Source organism: Danio rerio, chromosome 20 (genome assembly GCF_052040795.2).
Source record: "Danio rerio strain M-AB ecotype USA chromosome 20, GRCz13ab, whole genome shotgun sequence".
NCBI classification, from domain to species: Eukaryota; Metazoa; Chordata; class Actinopteri; order Cypriniformes; family Danionidae; genus Danio; species Danio rerio.
The window spans coordinates 23,529,030-23,551,617 of NC_141040.1; the positions used below are offsets into that span (position 1 = coordinate 23,529,030).

At 42.1% G+C, this 22,588-nt stretch overlaps 1 long non-coding RNA gene across 1 annotated transcript in view; it reads left to right on the top strand.

Annotated features, from left to right (window-relative positions):
* The first annotated feature begins 2,553 nt into the window (after positions 1–2,553).
* The window catches only part of LOC141379497 (uncharacterized), a 103,529-nt gene continuing 83,494 nt past the window's right edge, over positions 2,554–22,588 (top strand). Inside the window, exon 1 of the long non-coding RNA XR_015518360.1 lies at positions 2,554–2,894. This is a non-coding gene — a long non-coding RNA (uncharacterized LOC141379497). The remainder of the gene's footprint in view (positions 2,895–22,588) is intronic.

A 22,588-nucleotide genomic window follows, 5' to 3' on the forward strand; every position in this document is an offset into this window, starting at 1 on the left:
ATGGTCCAGGATCAACATTAGTAAATTTATAAACTTGATGGTCCAGGATCAACATTAGTGAATTTATAATCTTGATGGTCCAGGATCAACATTAGTAAATTTCTAATCTTGATGGTCCAGGATCAACATTAGTGAATTTAAATTTTTGATGGTCCAGGATCAACATTAGTGAATTTATAAACGTGATGGTCCAGGATCAACATTAGTGAATTTATATTCTTGATGGTCCAGGATCAACATCAGTGAATTTATAATCTTAGTGGTCCAGGATCAACATTAGTGAATTTATAAACTTGAAGGTCCAGGATCAACATCAGTGAATTCATAAACTTGATGGTCCAGGATCAACATCAGTGAATTTAGAATCTTGATGGTCCAGGATCAACATTGGTGAATTTATAAACTTGATGGTCCAGGATCAACATCAGTGAATTTAAATGTTTGATGTTCCAGGATCAACATTAGTGAATTTATAAACTTGATGGTCCAGGATCAACATCAGTGAATTTAAATGTTTGATGTTCCAGGATCAACATTAGTGAATTTATAAACTTGATGGTCCAGGATCAACAGAAGTGAATTTATTATCTTGATCGTCCAGGATCAACATTTGTGAATTTAAATTTTTGATGGTCCAGGATCAACAGTAGTGAATTTATAATCTTGATGGTCCAGGATAAACATTAGTAATATTATAAACTTAAGGGTCCCGGATCAACATACGTAAATTTATAAACTTCATAGTCCAGGATCAACTTTATTGAATTTATAATCTTGATGGTCCAGAATCAACATCAGTGAATTTAAATTTTTGATGGTCCAGGATCAACATTAGTAACTTTATGGTCTTGATGGTCCAGGATCAACAGAAGTGAATTTATAATCTTGATGGTCCTGGACCAACAATAGTTAATTTTATAAACTTGATGGTCCTTAATCAAAATCAGTAAATTTATAATCTTGATGGTCCAGGATCAACATCAGTGAATTGAAATTTTTGATGGTCCAGGATCAACATTAGTGAATTTATAATCTTGATGGTCCTTAATAAAAATCAGTAAATTTATATTCTTGATGGTCCAGGATCAACATCAGTGAATTGAAATTTTTGATGGTCCAGGATCAACATTAGTGAATTTTAATCTTGATGGTCCAGGATCAACATCAGTGAATTTATAATCTTGATGGTCCAGGATCAACATTAGTGAATTTATAATCTTGATGGTCCAGGATCAACATTAGTGAATTTATAATCTTTATGGTCCAGGATCAACATCAGTGAATTTAAATTTTTGATGGTCCAGGATCAACAGTAGTGAATTTATAATCTTGATGGTCCACTATCAACATCAGTGAATTTAAATGTTTGATGGTCCAGGATCAACATTAGTAAATTTATGATCTTGATGGTCCTGGACCAACAATAGTTAATTTTATAAACTTGATGGTCCAGGATCAACATCAGTGAATTTATAAACTTGATGGTCCAGGATCAACATTAATTAATTTATAATCTTGATGGTCCAGGATCAACATTAGTGAATTTATAAACTTGACGGTCCAGGATCAACATTAGTGAATTTACAAACTTGATGGTCCAGGATCAACATTAGTGAATTTAAATTCTTGATGGTCCAGGATCAACATTAGTGAATTTATAAACTTAATGGTCCAGGATCAACATCAGTAAATTAATAAACTTTATGGTCCTTAATCAAAATCAGTAAATTTATAAACTTGATGGTCCAGGATCAACATTAGTGAATTTAAATTTTTGATGGTCCCGGATCAACATTAGTGAATTTTTAAACTTGATGGTCCAGGATCAACATTAGTGAATTTTAATCTTGATGGTCCTGGATCAATATCAGTTAATTTCTAATCTTTATGGTCCAGGATCAACATTAGTAAATTTATAATCTTAATGGTCCAGGATCAACATTAGTGAATTTCTCATTTTGATGGTCCAGGATCAACATTAGTGAATTTTTAACCTTGATGGTCTAGGATCAACATTGAGTTTATAAACTTAATGGTCCAGGTTCAACATTAGTAAATTTATAATCTCGATGGTCCAGGATCAACATTAGTGAATTTTAATCTTGATGGTCCAGGATCAACATTAGTGAATTTAAAATCTTGATGGTCCAGGATCAACATTAGTGAATTTAAAATCTTGATTGTCCAGGATCGACATTAGTAAAATTTAATCCTGATGGTCCAGGATCTGTCAGGGTTCTTAAAGAGACACAAATGCAGGCTTGAGAGAATCAGGGGAATTTATTTTCAATATCCAAACAAAATATCTTTTTAGAAAAAGATTTTTTTAAAAAATGTAAAAAATCCAGCCAGGAGGAAAAAGAGCGGAACAAAAAGGTATCTGGGCTGTCTGCAACTGACAACAGTCCTGGCACAAATATTTCCGGTGGTGGTCTTCCCTTTCGTGATCCTCAGACAAGAAAAAACAAAACAAAACAGCCGGAATAAAGTCACACAAAAATAATAGAAATTCAGTTGCCTTCTCAACTATACCCGGCAGGGGGCGCTCGATGAGGCGGACGTGTGGGGGATGCTGAGCAGCGAGTGAGAGAGAGAGGAAGCCGGTGTTTTGAAGAAGGCCGGCGGGCTCCGAGAGCGAGAGGAAGTCCGCCCTGGAACAGAAGGAGATGAGGGAAAAAGACCCAACACTGGAAGTAAGGACCTGGCGTTGCAGCGACACGGAAATCCCACTGGATAGCGCAGAGAGAGAGAGGAAGAGAGAGAACAAGACAGGACAGGACACAACACGACACGAGTGGCTGAGCGTAAGCGCACTCGCAAATAACGATCTAGCACAAGACAACACACACACAGGGAATAAATAGAGCAGAAGGAGAGCTACTCATGGACTGCAGGTGAGTGGAATCAATTATGTAAATAGAAAGATTGGGTAACAAGGGGGAGGGATGCCTTAGGTAAACACAAGGTGACAGATCAAAACAACATTTACGTGTGCTCGTGACATGTAAACAAACACACACAAAAAGACAGCGTGATCAGACTGGGGATGTGACAGTACCCCCCTCCCTACGAACGCCACCAGGCGTTGCATGGAGGGGCTCACCTCGTTGCCGACAGAAGTCCCTGACCAGCGCCTGATCCAGAATATCCCGGGCCGGAACCCAGCTCCTTTCCTCTGGACCATAACCCTCCCAGTCCACTAAGTATTGAAAGCCCCGACCTCTCCGTCTGACATCTAGCAATCTCCGCAGAGTATAAACTGGGGAACCATCCACTAGGCGGGGGGGAGGGGGGGTTGGGGCAGATGGAACAAGGGGTGAGTACAGCACAGGTTTAACCCTAGATACATGAAAAGTAGGGTGTACCCGACCAAGCGTGGGGGGGGGAGCTTGAGCTGTACCACCACCGGACTCAAGACCTTGGTGATCCGGTATGGTCCAATGAACCTGGGTGCCAACTTGCGTGAGGCTACTGGTTACGGCGTCCCCTCTCACTCATTTTCCTTCGAGCGGAATCGAGGCAGGTCCTTAGTGGAAAGCCATACTCTTTGACCACACCTGTAGCGGGGAGCAGGAGTCCGATGTTGGTCAGCCGCTGCTTTAGTCCGTATATTAACCCGGGCCAAGGCCTCCCTAGCTCTCTTCCAAGTGCGGCGACACAGCTGGACAAACGCAAGGGCAGACGGGACAGCAGCTTCGGGTTCCTGTGAGGGAAACAAAGGAGGTTGGAAACCCACGGAGCATTGAAATGGAGACATACCTGTGGCAGATGACGGGAGGGAGTTATGAGCATACTCCACCCAGGGCAGTTGTTGGCACCAAGAGCTAGGATTGAGGGACGTCAGGCAGCGGAGAGTACGTTCCAAATCCTGGTTTGCCCGCTCGGACTGCCCGTTGGTCTGGGGATGGAATCCAGAAGACAGACTCGTTGAGGCCCCGATCTGTCGGCAGAATTCCTTCCAAAACCGGGAGACAAATTGGGGGCCCCTATCAGAGACCACATTGACCGGAAGACCATGAATCCGGAAAACATGATCAATCACCACCTGTGCTGTCTCCTTGGCTGAGGGGAGCTTGGGGAGGGGAATGAAATGGGCTGCTTTGGAAAAGCGGTCCACCACTGTGAGGATAACGGTGTTGCCTTTAGATTCAGGAAGACCAGTGACAAAATCAAGGGCCAAGTGTGACCAGGGGCGGGAAGGGATGGGAAGAGGACGGAGCAGACCAACGGGAGGTGCATTGGACGTCTTGTTCCGAGCACAAACCGAGCAGGCAGCCACGAACTGCCTGACGTCCTTGGCCATAGATGGCCACCAAAATCGCTGGCGGATGGCAGCCAGTGATCTCCCAACTCCTGGGTGGCAGGTCAACTTGGAGGAATGACCCCACTGGATAACTTCGGAGCGCATCTTGGCTGGAACAAACAGTTTGCTCGCCGGGACCCCCCTCGGTATTGGACCCATCCGTCCGGCTTGCTCAATCCGTCTTTCGATGTCCCAGGAGATGGATGCCACCACCACTTCCTTGGGTATAATGGTGTCGGGTGGTTCCACTTCCCCTGGGGCCTCAAACAGACGGGAGAGAGCATCCGGCTTTATGTTCTTGGATCCTGGCCTGTAAGACAGGGTAAAATTAAAACGGCCAAAGAAAAGGGCCCAGCGAGCCTGTCGGGAGCTCAGCCTCTTGGCTGAACGGATATATTCCAGATTCTTGTGATCCGCCCAGACCAGAAAAGGCTGAGCTGCCCCCTCCAACCAGTGACGCCACTCCCCCAAAGCCAACCTGACCGCCAACAACTCCCGGTTACCTATGTCGTAATTCCGTTCAGAAGGACTCAGGCGGTGGGAAAAGAAGGCACAGGGATGCACTTTCCCATTTAGACGTGACCGCTGAGATAGGACTGCGCCTACTCCGACATCAGAGGCATCTACCTCAACAATAAACTGCCGTTCAGGATCTGGAATAGACAAGACAGGAGCAGAGATAAAACGGGACTTTAATTTATCAAAGGCCTCCTGAGCATCAGCTTTCCATTTGAACGGTACCTTAGGAGAGGTGAGTGCCGTTAAGGGTGCAGCAATCTGACCAAAATTCCTGATGAATCGCCGATAAAAGTTGGCAAACCCCAGGAATCGCTGCAGAGCCTTACGCGAGTCAGGAGTTGGCCACTCGGCAACAGCCCTTACCTTACAGGGGTCTGCCTGGATCTCTCCTGCCGAAATTATGAATCCTAGGAAGGGAACCGACTGGGCGTGGAATACGCACTTTTCCGCTTTAACATAGAGCTGGTTCTCCAGCAGCCGTTGTAGCACCTGGCGAACATGTTGAGTGTGTACCTGTGGGGATGGGGAAAATATCAAAATATCATCAAGGTACACAAAGACAAAGCGGTTAACCATGTCTCTCAACACATCATTGACCAGGGCCTGGAAGACCGCCGGGGCATTGGTCAGACCGAATGGTAGGACCCAGTACTCAAAGTGTCCCGTAGGGGTGTTAAAGGCGGTCTTCCACTCATCCCCCTCACGTATGCGGATCAGATGGTAGGCATTCCGGAGGTCAAGTTTGGTAAAGACCTTGGCTCCTTGCAATAAATCAAAGGCAGACGACATGAGAGGTAAGGGGTACCTGTTCTTGATAGTGATGTCGTTAAGCCCTCGATAATCAATACAAGGACGCAAGGAGCCATCCTTCTTTTTGACAAAGAAGAACCCAGCGCCTGCCGGGGAAGAGAAGGGTCGGATGAGTTCAGCTTTAAGAGATTCGTTAATGTACCGGTCCATGGCCTCTCTCTCAGGACCAGAAAGGGAAAATAATCGACCCTTTGGCGAAGAAGTGCCTGGGAGGAGTTCAATGGCGCAATCATAAGGACGATGGGGAGGCAAGGAGGTGGCCCGAGACTTGCTAAACACCTGACGCAGATCATGGTACTCTGCCGAAACCCCAGCCAGATCAGCCGACTCCACCTGCGGGACAGGACACAAAGAAACAGGAAAAGAGGCAGGACCCAAACACGTAGCAAGACAACACTGATTCCATGACAAAATTGAATTATTCAACCAATCAACGTGTGGGCCATGCTGCAGTAGCCATGGATGCCCTAAAACTATGGGGGCACTTGGGGAGTCAAGGAGGAGCAGCGTGGTGACCTCACGGTGATTGCCTGAAACAATGAGTGTGATAGGAGGGGTGCTATGGGAAACAGTGGTAATAAGAGTGCCATTAAGAGAACGGGCAGGGATAGGGTCAGAAAGAGCAAGAGCAGGGATCCCCCACGAAATGGCCAAGGAACGATCCATGAAGTTACCCTCAGCTCCAGAATCGATCAAGGCCGAACAGGAGTTAGAAAGATCCTCAAACTGGACAGAGACAGGAATAACAGTACGAGAAGGGGAGGAATGCAAAAAAGGAGTAGCGCTCACCAGGATCCCCCTCTTCACTGGCGAGCTGTGCCTTTTAAAGGACAGGTGGCTGCGAAATGTCCTGGCTTGCCACAGTACAGACACAAGCCCTTAGCGAGGCGATGCTGCTTCTCCTGGGGGGTGAGCCGGAGGCGTCCCACCTGCATAGGCTCTGGACCAGCGGAAGCGGAGTTGGAGGCATCAGAGACGGGAAAGGTGTCCCCAGTCCTCCAGGGTGAGCGGGGTGCAGAGCGTTGATGGCGGCGGCGTAGACGTCCCACCCGTAGAGCCATGTTGATCAGATCGATGTTGGTGGCTAACTCGTCCTGAATCACCTCCTCCAGTCCTGCGCGGAACATGGATCTGCAGGCCCCCTGGTTCCAGTCACAAGACGCTGCTAGCGTCTTGAATTGGATGGCGTACTCAGTCACTGAACGCCCTGCCTGACGCAAACGGGCCAGCTGATCAGCAGCCTCCTTGCCCCGAGCGGATCGGTCAAACAGTTTTATCATTTCCTGTCTGAACTCATCAAAAGAAGTGCAACAAGGAGCTTGAGTGTCCCAAACTGAAATCCCCCAGTCACGAGCCTTACCAGTGAGAAGCGTCAGGACAAAGGCCACCTTAGTTTCTTCCGTGGCATAGGTGCGTGGCTGTAGCGCGAAAACCACTGAACACTGGGATAGGAAGGCTCTGCAGGAATTCGGATCTCCATCATAGGGTGGCGGGATATTGCAGCGAGGCTCATGTTGATAGTGAGGACCAGGAGGAATCTGAGCCTGCTGTGTCCATAGTGGCTAGATCGTTCTGTCAGGGTTCTTAAAGAGACACAAATGCAGGCTTGAGAGAATCAGGGGAATTTAATTTCAATATCCAAACAAAATATCTTTCTAGAAAAAGATTTTTTAAAAAAATGTAAAAAATCCAGCCAGGAGGAAAAAGAGCGGAACAAAAAGGTATCTGGGCTGTCTGCAACTGACAACAGTCCTGGCACAAATATTTCCGGTGGAGGTCGTCCCCTTCGTGATCCTCTGACAAGAAAAAACAAAACAAAACAGCCGGAATAAAGTCACACAAAAATAACAGAAATTCAGTTGCCTTCTCAACTATACCCGGCAGGGGGCGCTCGATGAGGCGGACGTGTGGGGGATGCTGAGCAGCGAGTGAGAGAGAGAGGAAGCCGGTGTTTTGAAGAAGGCCGGCGGGCTCCGAGAGCGAGAGGAAGTCCGCCCTGGAACAGAAGGAGATGAGGGAAAAAGACCCAACACTGGAAGTAAGGACCTGGCGTTGCAGCGACACGGAAATCCCACTGGATAGCGCAGAGAGAGAGAGGAAGAGAGAGAACAAGACAGGACACGACACGACACGACACGACACGACACGAGTGGCTGAGCGTAAGCGCACTCGCAAATCACGATCTAGCACAAGACAACACACACACAGGGAATAAATAGAGCAGAAGGAGAGCTACTCATGGACTGCAGGTGAGTGGAATCAATTATGTAAATAGAAAGATTGGGTAACAAGGGGGAGGGATGCCTTAGGTAAACACAAGGTGACAGATCAAAACAACATTCACGTGCGCTCGTGACATGTAAACAAACACACACAAAAAGACAGCGTGATCAGACTGGGGATGTGACAGGATCAACATAAGTGAATTTATAAACTTGATGGTCCCGGATCAACATGAATGAATTTATAATCTTGATGGTCCAGGATCAACATCAGTGAATTTAAATGTTTGATGGTCCAGGATTAACATTAGTGAATTTATAAACTTGAAGGTCCAGGATCAACATCAGTAAATTTATAAACTTGATGGTCCATGATCAACATTAGTGAATTTTAATCTTGATGGTCCAGAATCAACATTAGTAAATTTATAATCTTGATGGTCCAGGATCAACATTAGTGAATTTTAATCTTGATGGTCCAGAATCAACATTAGTAAATTTATAATCTTGATGGTCCAGGATCAACATTAGTGAATTTTAATCTTGATGGTCCAGGATCAACATTAGTAAATTTATAATCTTGATGGTCCCGGATCAACATTAGTGAATTTTCATCTTGATGATCCAGGATCAACATTAGTAAATTTATAATCTTGATGGTCCAGGATCAACATTAGTGAATTTTAATCTTGATGGTGCAGGATCAACATTAGTGAATTTTAATCTTGATGGTCCAGGATCAACATCAGTAAATTTATAAACTTGATGGTCCAGGATCAACTTTAGTGAATTTTAATCTTGATGGTCAAGGATCAACATCAGTAAATTTATAAACTTGATGGTCCAGGATCAACTTTAGTGAATTTATAAACTTGATGGTCCAGGATCAACTTTGGTGAATTTTAATCTTGATGGTCCAGGATCAACATCAGTAAATTTATAAACTTGATGGTCCAGGATCAACGTTAGTAAATTTTGAATCTTGATGGTCCAGGATCAACATCAGTGAATTCATAAACTTGATGGTCCAGGATCAACATTAGTGAATTTAGAATCTCGATGGTCCAGGATCAACATTAATGAATTTATAATCTTGATAATCCAGGATCAACACTAGTGAATTTATAATCTTGATGGTCCAGGATCAACAGAGGTGAATTTTAAATTTTTGATGGTCCAGGATTAACATTAGTGAATTTGTAATCTTGATGGTCCAGGTTCAACATTAGTGAATTTTAATCTTGATGGTCCAGGATCAACATCAGTAAATTTATAAACTCGATGGTCCAGTATCAACATTAGTGAATTTATAAAGTTGATGGTCCAGGATCAACATTAATTAATTTATAATCTTGATGGTCCAGGATACACATTAATTAATTTATAATCTTGATGGTCCAGGATCAACATTAGTGAATTTATAATCTTGATGGTCCAGGATCAACATCAGTGAATTAAAATTTTTGATAGTCCAGGATCAACATTAGTGAATTTATAAACTTGATGGTCCAGGATCAACATTAGTGAATTTAAATTTTTGATGGTCTCGGATCAACATTAGTGAATTTATAATTTTGATGGTCCAGGATCAACATTAGTGAATTTATAATTTTGATGGTCCAGGATCAACATTATTGAATTTTAATCTTGATGGTCCAGGATCAACATTAGTGGATTTTTAATCTTGATGGTCCAGGATCAACATTAGTGAATTTATAATCTTGATGGTCCAGGATCAACATTAGTGAATTTATAATCTTGATGGTCCAGGATCAACATTAGTGAATTTTAATCTTGATGGTCCAGGATCAACATTAGTGAATTTATATTCTTGATGGTCCAGGATCAACATTAGTGAATTTATAATCTTGATGGTCCAGGATCAACATTAGTGAATTTATAATCTTGATGGTCCAGGATCAACCTAAGTGAAATTATAATCTTGATGGTCCAGGATCAACATTAGTGAATTTATAATCTTGATGGACCAGGATCAGCATTAGTGAATTTATAATTTTGATGGTCCAGGATCAACATTAGTGAATTTATAAACTTGATGGTCCAGGTTCAACATCGGTGAATTTATAAACTTGATGGTCCAGGATCAACATTAGTGAATTTTAATCTTGATGGTCCAGGATCAACATTAGTGAATTTATAATCTTGATGGTCCAGGATCAACATTAGTGAATTTTAATCTTGATGGTCCAGGATCAACATTGGTGAATTTTAATCTTGATGGTCCAGGATCAACGTTAGTAAATTTAGAATCTTGATGGTCCAGGATCAACATCAGTGAATTCATAATCTTGATGGTCCAGGATCAACATCAGTGAATTCATAATCTTGATGGTCCAGGATCAACATTAGTGAATTTAGAATCTCGATGGTCCAGTATCAACATTAGTGAATTTATAAACTTGATGGTCCAGGATCAACATTAATGAATTTATAATCTTGATGGACCAGGACCAACATTAGTGAATTTATAAACTTGATGGTCCAGGATCAACAGAGGTGAATTTTAAATTTTTGATGGTCCAGGATCAACATTAGTGAATTTTATTCTTGATGGTCCAGGATCAACATCAGTAAATTTATAAACTCGATGGTCCAGTATCAACATTAGTGAATTTATAAAGTTGATGGTCCAGGATCAACATTAATTAATTTATAATCTTGATGGTCCAGGATCAACATTAATTAATTTATAATCTTGATGGTCCAGGATCAACATTAGTGAATTTATAATCTTGATGGTCCAGGATCAACATTAGTGAATTTTAATCTTGATGGTCCAGGATCAACATTGGTGAATTTTAATCTTGATGGTCCAGGATCAACATCAGTTAATGTATAAACTTGATGGTCCAGGATCAACTTTAGTGAATTTATAAACTTGATGGTCCAGGATCAACATTGGTGAATTTTAATCTTGATGGTCCAGGATCAACGTTAGTAAATTTAGAATCTTGATGGTCCAGGATCAACATCAGTGAATTCATAATCTTGATGGTCCAGGATCAACATCAGTGAATTCATAATCTTGATGGTCCAGGATCAACATCAGTGAATTCATAATCTTGATGGTCCAGGATCAACATTAGTGAATTTAGAATCTCGATGGTCCAGTATCAACATTAGTGAATTTATAAACTTGATGGTCCAGGATCAACATTAATGAATTTATAATCTTGATGGTCCAGGATCAACAGAGGTGAATTTTAAATTTTTGATGGTCCAGGATCAACATTAGTGAATTTTATTCTTGATGGTCCAGGATCAACATCAGTAAATTTATAAACTCGATGGTCCAGTATCAACATTAGTGAATTTATAAAGTTGATGGTCCAGGATCAACATTAATTAATTTATAATCTTGATGGTCCAGGATCAACATTAATTAATTTATAATCTTGATGGTCCAGGATCAACATTAGTGAATTTATAAACTTGATGGTCCAGGATCAACATTAGTGAATTTATAAACTTGATGGTCCAGGATCAACATTAGTGAATTTAAATTTTTGATGGTCTCGGATCAACATTAGTGAATTTATAAACTTGATAGTCCAGGATCAACTTTGGTGAATTTTAATCTTGATGGTCCAGGATCAACATCAGTTAATGTATAAACTTGATGGTCCAGGATCAACTTTAGTGAATTTATAAACTTGATGGTCCAGGATCAACATTGGTGAATTTTAATCTTGATGGTCCAGGATCAACGATAGTAAAATTAGAATCTTGATGGTCCAGGATCAACATCAGTGAATTCATAATCTTGATGGTCCAGGATCAACATCAGTGAATTCATAATCTTGATGGTCCAGGATCAACATTAGTGAATTTAGAATCTCGATGGTCCAGTATCAACATTAGTGAATTTATAATCTTGATGGTCCAGGATCAACAGAGGTGAATTTTAAATTTTTGATGGTCCAGGATCAACATTAGTGAATTTTATTCTTGATGGTCCAGGATCAACATCAGTAAATTTATAAACTCGATGGTCCAGTATCAACATTAGTGAATTTATAAAGTTGATGGTCCAGGATCAACATTAATTAATTTATAATCTTGATGGTCCAGGATCAACATTAGGGAATTTATAATCTTGATGGTCCAGGATCAACATTAGTGAATTTATAAACTTGATGGTCCAGGATCAACATTAGTGAAATTATAAACTTGATGGTCCAAGATCAACATTAGTGAATTTAAATTTTTGATGGTCTCGGATCAACATTAGTGAATTTACAATCTTGATGGTCCAGGATCAACATTAGGGAATTCATAATCTTGATGGACCAGGACAAACTTTAGTGAATTTATAAACTTGATGGTCCAGGATCAACACTAGTGAATTTATAATCTTGATGGTCCAGGATCAACATTAATGAATTTATAATCTTGATGGTCCAGGATCAACATTAGTGAATTTTAATCTTGATGGTCCAGGATCAACATTAGTGAATTTATATTCTTGATGGTGCAGGATCAACATTAGTGAATTTATAATCTTGATGGACCAGGATCAACATTAGTGAATTTATAATTTTGATGGTCCAGGATCAACATTAGTGAATTTATAAACTTGATGGTCCAGGTTCAACATCAGTGAATTTATAAACTTGATGGTCCAGGATCAACATTAGTGAATTTTTAAACTTGATGGTCCAGAATCAACATCAGTGAATTTATAATCTTGATGGTCCAGGATCAACATTAGTGTATTTTAATCTTGATGGTCCAGGATCAACATTTGTGAATTTATAATCTTGATGGTCCAGGATCAACAATAGTTAATTTATAATCTTGATGGTCCAGGATCAACATTAGTAAATTTATAAACTTGATGGTCCTTAATCAAAATCAGTAAATTTATAAACTTGATGGTCCAGGATCAACTTTACTGAATTTTAATCTTGAAGGTCCAGGATCAACATCAGTAAATTTATAAACTTGATGGTCCAGGATCAACATTAATGAATTTATAAACTTGATGGACCAGGACCAACTTTATGAAGTTTCATAAACTAATTTCGAGAGGAGCACGTGATATGATTGACTGCAGCCGGCCACTCATCTAAGCTCATTAGCTAGCCAATCGGAACGATCCAAACCCACTATAAATAACCTAGCTAAAATGTACACCCCTATCTTCGTTTTCCGAAGAAGCACAGAAGGACGGACACAGCTCCTCTTCAAATCCTCAAATCTTCATCTACCATACCATCGCCTGCGACATTAACTTCAACCTACTACAAATCAACAACGACAGCAACAACAAAACTCAAAAAATTCAACGGACACGCCATCATCAACTAAACAACAACATCATGGAAAGAGACGATACACCCGCTCCCCTAGGAACACCAGCACAAGGACAACAAGCCCCAACCGGAAACCAAACAAACACCGAAGCTCCCATAAGAGGCAGAAGACCCATCCGCTCTACAGTTTCAAGGACCCATCGCCGTACACAGTCTCCATCCCCCATAACCCCAAACCGCAACTTACCTTCTCCATCTTCATCATACGCATCTGCAAGATCCTCATCCCTCATCTCAAATAAAATGACAGTCGCCGAACTCCGTCAGACCATTACAAACGCCGGTATATCCATCCCCAACCGCTGCAACAAAGCTGAACTGTTGAAACTCTACGAAACCATCCCTTCACCAACTCCTCCCCCTCAGGACAGCAGACCAACTCGATCCCGGCACACCCCCTATCCTCAACCGACTTCTGCACAGCAAGCAACTAACCACCCCGGACCACCCAAGAAAGCAACCAGGAAAACAAATAAAAAGCTACCTCAAGCTACTGGACAGTCTGCACCCGTTACCATTACCTTTCAAAACACAGACAATCCACAGGAAAATCACGCCACTCCAGGACTTCCCACTCCCCTTCTCTGGCCTCCAGCTCCACTTTCCAGCGGAAACTCCATTCCTGCTCTTCCAGACATCTCTCCCTCTCTCAACCCTCCTCATTCTATTCTCCCTTCTAACCTTCCCCATTCTTCAACTCAGTTTTTTCCCACTCAAACTTTTCCTACGATCCATAACGCCGTTCCTCTTCCTACTAATTTCCCCTCTTCTACTACCTCCTTTTTCCCCTCTACATCCCTCCACCAAGCACCCACTGTCATTACTAACCCTCCCCAACAGTCTACTCTTCGTACTAACATCTCTTCCGCACGGCCCCCCTTCACTCTAAGCACCGCCACACCCCTTCCCATTCCGCAAAATGCTCCAGTCCTGGAACCACCCCCGATCTCCAATGCCATCAGAAACCTCATCTTATCAGGTGCCGACATAGACCTTTCAACACTCCTTTCACCCATAGCACCTCCCTCGGCAGAGCGACAGGTGGATTGCGGCGAATTCACTATTACCCTTAAACCACCAGTCAGTTCACAAACTCGCACACTCTCCATTGCCGAATTTCACGTAGCCTTCGCACGATACACAGAAACCATCTGCTCAGTTTTTCCCCATAGGAGGCGCGAGCTGAATGACTATATGGCCATCATCTCAGAGCTCGCGCTCTCCTATGGGGGAACACATTTCTACACATATCATAAATTATTCTCAGCTAAATGCGCAATTCGCGTCACTCAGTGGAATCAGTGTACTTATTGGGGGGCTTTGGACACTGATCTCCACAACAGAGTATTCTTAGGATGTCGCAATCTATCCTGCGCGGTCTGCCGCTCTAACCTTCACCCGACCACTTCCTGTCCCTTCGTAATTCCCTCCGCCGATAAAGAACTACAAACCCCAAAATCCACCAGCTACGTACCTCGCCCTTCTACTTCCACTATCCCCTCTCTACTTCCTCCTCCCTCCTCTCAAAACCCTCCTTCTCAAATCTGTCAAAGCTTTAATATCGCTAGATGCTTTCGCCACCCGTGCAAATTCCTGCACACTTGTAGCTACTGCGGCGGCGCACACGCTCGTGTCGTCTGCCAAGTACTAAAAGCAAATAAAAAACATAGAAATTACTTGTCGACTCCTGTTGATATTTCTAATCTGTATTCTGAATTATGCTTGCACCCTGATCCTAATTTTTCTGAATTTCTCATTTCAGGTCTGTCTAATGGATTCCACCCTGGTGTTTCGACCCTTCCTTCCTATAACCTCGCATGTCCTAATCTCCAATCCGCTAACGCCGAACCAGATGTGGTGGATCATCTAATCAAGAAAGAGATCGATAATAAATTTATGATCGGTCCCTTTCTTGCCCCCCCGTTTAGCACCTATCGAATTAGTCCAATCGGCGTAGCAACCAGAAAATTTTCTGGGAAAAAAACGACTAATAATCGACCTGTCTTCTCCTCATAATTCTGCCTTTTCAAGCATTAATAGTTTAATTTCACCCGATGAATTCTCATTGAACTACCATGACATAGACCAAGCAATTTCTCTAATTAAACTCGTCGGCCGTAACGCTTGGCTCGCTAAAGTTGACATTACGTCAGCTTTTAAAATTATGCCGTTACACCCTGATTTCTGGCACCTCTTTGGCATCAATTGGAAATCCCAATTTTATTTCGCAGTCCGTCTTACGTTCGGCTGCAGAAGCAGCCCCAAAATTTTCGACATGCTTTCAGAAGCTATATGTTGGATCCTCGCTAATAATTACGGAATCCCGCACGTAGTCCACCTCCTTGATGATTTCCTCATCATCTCTCCCCCCCATACCCCACCTGCTCAACACCTAGCGACTACTAAAGCAGTTTTCGCTAGGCTGGGTATCCCCCTTGCAGAAGAAAAATCCGCTGGACCCAGCACTCGCTTAGAATTTCTAGGCATTAATTTGGACTCCCAAAAATTTGAAGCTTCGCTGCCCAAAGAGAAAATTGATCGAATCATTTCTCTATCTTCCATATTTTTGGAGAAACATGAATGTTCTAAACGCGAACTGCTATCAATATTAGGACATCTTAATTTCGCCATGCGTATCATTCCTCAGGGACGCCCGTTTATCACTCACCTCCTACAACTCGCAGCTTCCGTCCACAGCTTAGAAGATAACATAACGTTTTCCGACCCCTGCCGCAATGAACTCAGCCTGTGGATTTCCTTCCTTAAGTGCTGGAACGGCTGCTCATTCCTGTATAGCGATCTAATTGCATCCCCCGTAGACATCCAGCTATACACGGACGCAGCTCCCTCGGTAGGATTCGGCGGTTTCTACCAAGGCCGCTGGTTCGCCTCTGATTGGCCCTCTCAAATGCTGGAAACTCCTCTACCTCAATATTCGTCTGCTTTATTCGAATTATACCCCATAGTAGCCGCTGCCTTATTATGGGGAGACGAATGGTCTGCCTCTAGCATTCTCATTCACTGTGACAACGAAGCCGTTGTGCACTGCATTAACAGAGGGCGCTCTCACTCTCCCGATTTAATGCCGCTTCTCCGTCGCCTTATTTGGACCGCAGCCAAAAAACAATTTATCATAACTGCTATACATGTGCCCGGTTTTCATAATCAAATTGCTGACGCTCTTTCTCGCTTTCTTTTCCAGAGATTCAGACAACTAGCGCCGGAGGCAGAGCAGCACCCGACTCCCATCCCTCCTTATTCAGAGATGATATTCCAATAAATCATCCAATGCATGAGCTGCACCAAACATCCATATCCCTCATTCTGCATGCTGTGGCTCCAAGGACCTTACAAGCATATCTCACTGCATGGAAAACATTCAAACACTTTCATTTCACATACAACACCATATTCCCAGATTTCTCCCTGCTTACAATAAGCTCATTTATTACATACCTTCATTTTCATAAAAACATGCAGGCAAACTCCATTAAGAGCTATTTAAGTGGTATTCAGTTTTTTCACAAACTCATGTACGGCTCCATTTCTGAATCCATTGCCAACTCTCAAGTCAGCCTTCTTATTAAAGGCATACAGAAAGCACGCCCCCCCACCCCAGATGCCAGATTGCCCATCACACATAACATACTCTCCAAATGCATTTCCACGCTCAGGAAAGGCTACACATCTTTTCATACAGACCGCACACTAGATGCAATGTTTATTCTTGCCTTTTTTCGGATTTTTCAGATGTTCTGAATTTACAGTAACATCAAAATTTGATCCTTCTATTCACCCCACTATAGCTGATCTGACCCTGATTGATGAGGAGACAATTTCTTTCCTCATCAAACAAAGCAAAACAGATCAATCAAGAAAAGGACATTGCATCTACATATTTAACATTCCCTCCTCCACAAGCCCCTTCCAAACACTCCTAGCTTATATTCACTATAGGAAATCACTAAGCAACAGTCCCTTAGCCCCCCTGTTCATAGACGACACACACAACCCAGTGACACGCTTTTGGTTCCAAAAACACCTCAAAGCTACCCTACATCATTCAGGCTTCCCATCAGAATCATACTCCAGCCATTCATTCAGAATCGGAGCCGCCACCACAGCCGCACACAAAGGGTTAACGCAACAACACATACAAACACTTGGAAGATGGTCTTCCGACGCCTTTAAATCTTACATCAGGCTGAGCCACAGCCATCTTAAGGAAGCCCAGAGGACCCTCACTAGCAGAAATGCCAATCCCAGCGGCCAAGGGCACAGGCATAATCCAGGGACAAGTCAAGACCCAGCCATGCCAGCTCCACAGGGGCGGAAGAGCTACCCAATTATGTAAAGGAGCAGGCACGACCCAGCCTCCTAACGGTTTCCCTCCTTCCAGCTTGAGTTGCACTCAGCTTCTCTACCTAGACACTCACCTTACTACAGCAGACGTTCCTCCTGCCCAAGCCCCCTTCTGCCACTCCGCCCCCCCAGGTCGCTGCCACAGAAGTCTCCACTGCCCCCACCCCATTCTAGGACTTCTGTAAGACCCCGCCCCTTGGCTCTGAACCCGTACAACGTTACACAGAGCTTTGATTCCGGCAGGAATCATATTAGTCTTGCCCCAGCCCTAGCTTTTATATATTATATATCATTTCTTATAATGCTATATAATATAGTCTTATTTTATTTTCTCTGTTCGATTTGTTTTATATAAATGTATATTCATATGCACCCACGCATATAAATATAAATTTATATATAGTGCCGCCACCCTCATGCTCAGTTCCCGCTGGAACACTCCCAGAGCACCTATTCCGCCCGTCACCCTCTAGTAGAAGTCTCCATCTCCCCATCATCTCTCCCGACTCCTACTGGAGTTGGCCACAATTAGCTCACCCAACCCTGAGCTGTGACACGAGCACGAGTCACTGACCCTCCCCGGCCATAGACCTTATTTTTCTTTATTTCTTATTTATTTTTCACATTTATCTTTTATTTTTTAAATTTATTTATATATCTATATATCTATATGCACCCACGCATATAAATATATACTTATATATAGTGCTGTCACCTTCAAGCTCTAACACTCGCAAGAGTTGCTCACGAGCATTCGACCCCCGCAGGGGTCATCTCCCAAACGCCACTCACCCTTCAGCTGGGGCCTCCACCTGCCCTCCATCGTTCCCGTCCCTAGCTGGAGATGGCACTTGCAGCTCTATCTCCCGCTGGAGAGCCCAAAAGAGCTAGACTCCCGCTGGAGTCAAGTAAAATCGCCCCCCCAAGGCCTTAGTTTTTCCCCATTATATATATATATATCTATATATCACATATACATATATATTTATATATAGTGCTGTCACCCTCAAGCTCTAACTCTAGCAAGAGTTGCTCCCGAGCATTCGACCCCCGCAGGGGTCATCGCCCAACCGCCACTCACCCTTCAGCTGGGGCCTCCACCTGCCCTCCATCGTTCCCGTCCCTAGCTGGAGATGGCACTTGCAGCTCTATCTCCCGCTGGAGAGCCCAAAAGAGCTAGACTCCCGCTGGAGTCAAGTAAAATCGCCCCCCCAAGGCCTTAGTTTTCCCCATTATATATATATATATCTATATATCGCATATACATATATATTTATATATAGTGCTGTCACCTCACAGCTCTATCTCCGCAAGGAGTGTTCCTCGAGCAATTACTCCTTAGGAGCCCCTGACCCCCCCGCAGCCCTAGTAACCCCCTCATCCAGCTGGAGTCCTCACTTTTCACTCCTCATCATTTTGACTCCAACTGGATCCCCGTCCATCCCACAGCTCTGAACCCCGCTGGGGTTTCCCTTAGTTTCTAATCCAGCTGGAGTATTTATAGCCCACGCCAACTCGGCACGGGCACCCGCAAGAGCCCGTATCCCCCTTGGCTCCCATCGGAGCCCCTTCACTTTCAACCACTATATCCAGCAGCCGGATATAGCATTTCAAGCCTTTCGGGGAGTTTCTTCGAATACACGGCTGCTGTCCCGAGTCTCATGCATTTGGGGAGCTCTCGAGAACACCTGACCTCGTACTCCCCTCACATGCTTTATGGACCTGGCGGGAACCCTGGGCTCAACTATCTCCGAGCTCAGGGTTCTCTCCCGGGACAGCATGCCAAACCTGCTAACTTGCTAACAAGTTGTCAAACAGTATCTAAGTGTGAACTCTTGAAATGAAGTTTCATAAACTAATTTCGAGAGGAGCACGTGATATGATTGACTGCAGCCGGCCACTCATCTAAGCTCATTAGCTAGCCAATCGGAACGATCCAAACCCACTATAAATAACCTAGCTAAAATGTACACCCCTATCTTCGTTTTCCGAAGAAACCCCCCATCCACCCCTTCTCCTCCTTTCCTCTTTTGCCGAGGGGAGCTCTCGAGAACACCTGACCTCGTACTCCCCTCACATGCTTTATGGACCTAGCGGGAACCCTGGGCTCAACTATCTCCGAGCTCAGGGTTCTCTCCCGGGACAGCATGCCAAACCTGCTAACTTGCTAACAAGTTGTCAAACAGTATCTAAGTGTGAACTCTTGAAATTGAATTTATAATCTTGATGGTCCAGGATCAACATTAGTGAATTTATAAAGTTGATGGTCCAGGATCAACATTAATTAATTTATAATCTTGATGGTCCAGGATCAACATTAATTAATTTATAAATTTTGATGGTCCAGGATCAACATTAGTGAATGTATAAACTTGATGGTCCAGGATCAACTTTAGTGAATTTATAAACTTGATGGTCCAGGATCAACATTGGTGAATTTTAATCTTGATGGTCCAGGATCAACGTTAGTAAATTTAGAATCTTGATGGTCCAGGATCAACATCAGTGAATTCATAATCTTGATGGTCCAGGATCAACATTAGTGAATTTAGAATCTCGATGGTCCAGTATCAACATTAGTGAATTTATAATCTTGATGGTCCAGGATCAACAGAGGTGAATTTTAAATTTTTGATGGTCCAGGATCAACATTAGTGAATTTTATTCTTGATGGTCCAGGATCAACATCAGTAAATTTATAAACTCGATGGTCCAGTATCAACATTAGTGAATTTATAGAGTTGATGGTCCAGGATCAACATTAATTAATTTATAATCTTGATGGTCCAGGATCAACATTAATTAATTTATAATCTTGATGGTCCAGGATCAACATTAGTGAATTTATAATCTTGATGGTCCAGGATCAACATTAGTGAATTTATAAACTTGATGGTCCAGGATCAACATTAGTGAATTTATAAACTTGATGGTCCAGGATCAACATTAGTGAATTTAAATTTTTGATGGTCTCGGATCAACATTAGTGAATTTATAATCTTGATGGTCCAGGTTTAACATTAGTGAATTTATAATCTTGATGGTCCAGGATCAACATTAGGGAATTTATAATCTTGATGGTCCAGGTTTAACATTAGTGAATTTATAATCTTGATGGTCCAGGATCAACATTAGTGAATTTATATTCTTGATGGTCCAGGATCAACATTAGGGAATTTATAATCTTGATGGTCCAGGTTTAACATTAGTGAATTTATAATCTTGATGGTCCAGGATCAACATTAGTGAATTTATAATCTTGATGGTCCAGGATCAACATTAGTGAATTTATAAAGTTGATGGTCCAGGATCAACATTAATTAATTTATAATCTTGATGGTCCAGGATCAACAATAATTAATTTATAAATTTTGATGGTCCAGGATCAACATTAGTGAATTTATAATCTTGATGGTCCAGGATCAACATTGGTGAATTTTAATCTTCATGGTCCAGGATCAACTTAGTAAATTTAGAATCTTGATGGTCCAGGATCAACATCAGTGAATTCATAATCTTGATGGTCCAGGATCAACATCAGTGAATTCATAATCTTGATGGTCCAGGATCAACATTAGTGAATTTAGAATCTTGATGGTCCAGGATCAACATTAATGAATTTATAATCTTGATGGTCCAGGATCAACATTAGTGAATTTTAATCTTGATTGTCCAGGATCAACATTAGTGAATTTATATTCTTGATGGTGCAGGATCAACATTAGTGAATTTATAATCTTGATGGACCAGGATCAACATTAGTGAATTTTTAAACTTGATGGTCCAGAATCAACATCAGTGAATTTATAATCTTGATGGTCCAGGATCAACATTAGTGTATTTTAATCTTGATGGTCCAGGATCAACATTTGTGAATTTATAATCTTGATGGTCCAGGATCAACAATAGTTAATTTATAATCTTGATGGTCCAGGATCAACATTAGTAAATTTATAAACTTGATGGTCCTTAATCAAAATCAGTAAATTTATAAACTTGATGGTCCAGGATCAACATTAATGAATTTATAAACTTGATGGACCAGGACCAACTTTATTGAATTTATAATCTTGATGGTCCAGGATCAACATTAGTGAATTTATAAAGTTGATGGTCCAGGATCAACATTAATTAATTTATAATCTTGATGGTCCAGGATCAACATTAATTAATTTATAAATTTTGATGGTCCAGGATCAACATTAGTGAATTTATAATCTTGATGGTCCAGGATCAACATTAGTGAATTTTAATCTTGATGGTCCAGGATCAACATCAGTTAATGTATAAACTTGATGGTCCAGGATCAACTTTAGTGAATTTATAAACTTGATGGTCCAGGATCAACATTGGTGAATTTTAATCTTGATGGTCCAGGATCAACGTTAGTAAATTTAGAATCTTGATGGTCCAGGATCAACATCAGTGAATTCATAATCTTGATGGTCCAGGATCAACATCAGTGAATTCATAATCTTGATGGTCCAGGATCAACATTAGTGAATTTAGAATCTCGATGGTCCAGTATCAACATTAGTGAATTTTTAATCTTGATGGTCCAGGATCAACAGAGGTGAATTTTAAATTTTTGATGGTCCAGGATCAACATTAGTGAATTTTATTCTTGATGGTCCAGGATCAACATCAGTAAATTTATAAACTCGATGGTCCAGTATCAACATTAGTGAATTTATAAAGTTGATGGTCCAGGATCAACATTAATTAATTTATAATCTTGATGGTCCAGGATCAACATTAGGGAATTTATAATCTTGATGGTCCAGGATCAACATTAGTGAATTTATAAACTTGATGGTCCAGGATCAACATTAGTGAAATTATAAACTTGATGGTCCAAGATCAACATTAGTGAATTTAAATTTTTGATGGTCTCGGATCAACATTAGTGAATTTACAATCTTGATGGTCCAGGATCAACATTAGGGAATTTATAATCTTGATGGACCAGGACCAACTTTAGTGAATTTATAAACTTGATGGTCCAGGATCAACACTAGTGAATTTATAATCTTGAT